The sequence below is a fragment of the Pan paniscus genome, chromosome 3 (assembly GCF_029289425.2).
Source record: "Pan paniscus chromosome 3, NHGRI_mPanPan1-v2.0_pri, whole genome shotgun sequence".
Classification (NCBI taxonomy): Eukaryota; Metazoa; Chordata; class Mammalia; order Primates; family Hominidae; genus Pan; species Pan paniscus.
Genome location: NC_073252.2, coordinates 3,583,329 through 3,587,574, shown reverse-complemented (window position 1 = coordinate 3,587,574; position 4,246 = coordinate 3,583,329).

Below are 4,246 nucleotides of genomic sequence, written 5' to 3'. Positions count from 1 at the left end.
ACTGCATAAGCTACAACAACAGAAACCTTTTAACTGAAAGCACGGGAATCAGGGCCGCACTGACGGGCCATCAATATTGCAGCGAGCGGGCCAGGCCCAAACCCAGCGGCCCGGCTCCCGGCCCTGCCTCTCACCGCCGCCCAGGCAGATCGGCCCCCAGTTCAGTGCCGCCCCGGCTCACGCAGGCCAAGAGGGGGCCTCGGGTGGGAACAGGCAAGGAGAAAGGGGGCAAAAGGTGGGAGAAACAAGAGAGGACGGGAGACGGGGAGGCTGAGTCCCCCAACACTGGTCACTGGCCCTGGTGGGGGTCCTGGGCTGTGGGACCCTTTAGCTCCCTCAGAAGGCCCCTGCCAGGCTGAACCGGGGCTGGGCCCCGGGGCTCCTGGGTGTCCTGGTCCTGGGGTCCTCGGGCTGGGCCCTCACAAGAACCCCAAACCCCCACCCTTGGCTCCTTTTGCTTCTCTTGCTCCAGCCCCCAGGAGCCCTGGGCCTTAGGTCTGTGGACACTGGAAGCCCGGGTTGGTCAGAGCCAGGCCCTGCCCAGAGGTGCAGACACAGGGTACACAGACACGGGCCTCTGGCACCGGCCGGTGAGGAGAGCAGTGATGGCAAAGGTGAGCTCTGTTTGAGACACAGGAGGGAATCAGCCCAGCAAGCCAGGGGGAGGCCACAGGGCACTCCTGGGAAGAGCCACGGGCATGGCAGGGCACAGTCTGGGTACGCAGGGAGCTGATGGGCAGCCAGATTCGGCACAGCGTGCGGAGACGGGGCTCGAGGCCCAGGCTGCGGGGCAGGCCCCTGTGGGGCTGAGGGACTGAGATGCCCCCAGGCTGGCCGGAGGACCACAGCCTGCCAAGAGCCCCAGATGCAGCGGAACCGGAGCGGTGGCCTGGGGGTTCTGCCCGGAGAAGTGCCGCCCAAGGGCATCGGCACCTGAAACGTAACACATGCATGTCAGGCAGGGCTCTGTGGAGCCCACGGCACCTGTGCAGCATGGACCATGCTGGGCACGGTGCCCAGGCTAAATGCCACTGTGGTCAGCAGAGGGACAGCAGGCACCCCCCTGCCCTCCTCAGGCCTGACCAACTGCAGGAGACTCTCAGGTATGGGCTGCCCCAGGAAGGGCAGCTGAGCCTGGAATGAGGAGGCATCTCGGCCTCTGCCCGCTGCCCCTGCTGTCCTCTGAGGCACCTTGGAGGTGGGACCGAGGCTCTCAGGGGAAGGACAGGGCAGGGGCATGGCGGGGGTGCCCAGCCCCACTGTGGGTGCCCAGCATAGGGAAGGCGAACTGGGGCTCCCTCTTGCCCGCAGTCAGGATAGGAAGTGTATGGGGAGGGCCCCAGGGATGTGTGAGGAACTCAGAGGGGTCTCTGCACCCCCTACACTGGGTCCCTGGTCAAGGCCTGGCCCTACCATCAGCCCCATGAGACTAGTCCAGCCCCTTCCATCTGGGCCTCAGGAGACATCATCCCTACTGCCTGGCACTGGGGCATGGGAGGGGGCCCACAAGGTCTCTACTCTACTAAGGTCAGCCCTCCGTGCTGGAGGCTGGCACAGAGAGCTCTGTGGAGTGCCTGCAGATGAAGGAGTGACTAGAAGGCCCACCTCCTCTAGGAAGCCCTGGCTCCTCAGGAACAGGGTTCGGCCCTCCCCGGTGAGGTCAGGGACCGGTCCGAATGCCCTTTCCGTAGCCATGACTCCAAGGGCAGAGGTGGGGCTGGCTCCCAGCATCTCTTGGCATCTCCCGGCACAAGGGGTAAGCAGAAAGGCATGGGGTCCCAGCAGTGGTTCTGGGTGCAGCTCTAGCGACTCAGCATGGACCTTAGTCATGTCCTCCCCACTAACCTGTTTCCTCACCTCCACAACAGGAGTAACAGGATCTGACTATATCACCCAGCATGGTGCTGGCTAAGGGAGCACAGCCCTCCCAGAACCCTGGGGAGGTCATGGGGCCCCTACGTGCCCTCTACCCCCTTCCACAAATCCACCTTGGAGCTGCTGGGGACGGCGTCAGGCCTACTGTCCTGGCTGAAGGGGCAGCTGCTGGCCAGCGGACACCACCACTACTGCCGGGGGCCCCCACCTGACGGCTCTAGAGGAGGCACCTACACCCCTGCCTGCCCGAGTTCCAGTGGGCGCAGGGAGGCAGGGCCCTGCCTGGCAGGGTGCCACCCCACACCCACACCATCCTCCAGGCAGCATTCCCAGGGTAAAAGGCTCAACTCCAACCCTCTCTTCCCAGGCTCAGTGCACATGGGAGGCCCTGGACAGGGCAAGCTCCATGGCCTTTCCCGAGGCAGAGCCCTCACACTGACCTCCAATGTGAGGACAAGAACCGGGCAGGCAGCAGATGGCAGCGCCAGGCACCCAGCTGCTCCTGCCTGGAAGGGTCCCCACATCTGTCCCCTGCTGGGGAGGGGCTCGTACCTTGGCAAAGCTGCATGGCCTGCTGGGACCCTCAGTCGCTACGGGGACTCCTAGGGCCAGAGGCTGGTCAACCAGCAGCACCCGAGGGAGAAGGGGCAGGTCAGGCCTCAGCAGGAGCTGTCCCTGGTGCAGACCTGGGACATGGGCGGGGCCCTGCTGGGCTCAGGCTAGAAGCATGCTCCCTAGGCCTCCATCCCTTCTAAATAATGAGGCTGGGCCCAACTAGACTCTCATCCCGCTCAGTATTTCTGGGTGGATTTTCTGCCCTGCCTGACAGGCCAGCAGGACATGGGGACTGACCAAGGGTGGGGGCAGCAGGGCTCCCAAACACCGAAGCCCAGAGAGGAGGTGGGCGTCCCACTGAGGGGCACCTTCCAGGAGCAGCAGTGGTGAGCACAGCCTGTGCAGATGGGTGGGGATTTGGCAGCCGAGGAGTTCAGGGCTTAGGTGAAGGCAGAGAACCAAGTGGAGTCCTGGGCCCAAATCACGGGGGGCCCCTGGGCAGGCTCCGGAGCCTGGACTTCCCCAGAGCAATTGGGGCCAGGAGGGGAAGGATGTGGCCAACACTGCTGCCGCTGGGGCAGGGTAGAAGGTTGGGCGGGTGGGCTGTCCAGAGGGTACAGGGGCCAGGATCCACCTCAGGACCAGCCTGTCCTAGCAGTTTTGGGGGTAGCTGCCTGACCAAGCACGGAGGGCAGGGGCCTGTGCACACAAGGGGAACCCAGACCCACAACTTCAGCCCTCTGCCTCCAGTGATGCCCCGACCCTGACCTCACAGGTCCACGGGGCCCACCCAGGGCCCAGACACCCCCGACCAGGACACTTGGAGGCCTGGTGTAGGGTGGAGAAAGCCAGCCACACTGGCGGGGCCCCCCAGAGGATGTGGCTGCAACAGGACTGGGTCCTCTGTGGCTCAAGCCACTTGCCCAACAGGCAGCCAGGCTGCTGGGGCTGCAGAGCCCGGGGGACCCGCAAGGGATGCCCACATGGTTTCCCAAAAGAGGTCCTGGTGATGACACAAGGCCGGGTCCACCTCTACCCACGGACATTGTCACGGTGCTCATGGACCAGACTCGTGGGCTCGCGGAGGATGCCTTTCCTCAGGCCCCACTGCAGGCTTCCCTGAGGGGTGCACCCCACAACCCCAGGAACGGGGCTTCCTCTGTCCTCGGTTGGCCGTGTCACATCACGTGTAGGCAAGGCCCCCCTACCCGGTCCCTTCCGTGGCGGCTCCACCCGGTACTCACCTCACCCTGGCTACTTCCGTCATCTGACTTACAGTGCTCCACGCACCACGCAGGGGAAGCGACTTCCAGATCCTAACAAAGCCAGTAGCAGCCAAAATCAAATACCACCGAAGGCACAGAGCACAGCTCGGCAAGGGGACAGGGTGTGCTCTCCGATGAGGAAGAGGAAGGCTGTGCTGAGGGCAGCTCTGCCGTGGCATGGGGAGGGACTGCAAAGCCCACTCCCGAGGGGTTTGCCGCTGCCTCCCACTGGACCCCGGCCCCCCTCTTCTTTCTGAAATTACCAGCCATGCCAGGTGTGCTCAGTGTGCCAAGCTGTCCACACCTGGACCAGGAAGAAGGGGGTGCTCCATTTCTCTGAAGTGACCAGAACTTAGGTAGCTCTGAAGGGAGAGGCCACTGGGGGGCCCTGGAGCGGTGTCACCTATGAGGAGACACATTTAGGGAGCTCAAGTGGCATGCCCCGCCCCAAATGCTTTAGGCCTGTCCACCACATCCCTCCGGCAGACTGATCCCTATCCCTGCTCAGAGAAAGGGGGCCCCCGCACGTGCCTAAGAGGAGCAGGCAGCAG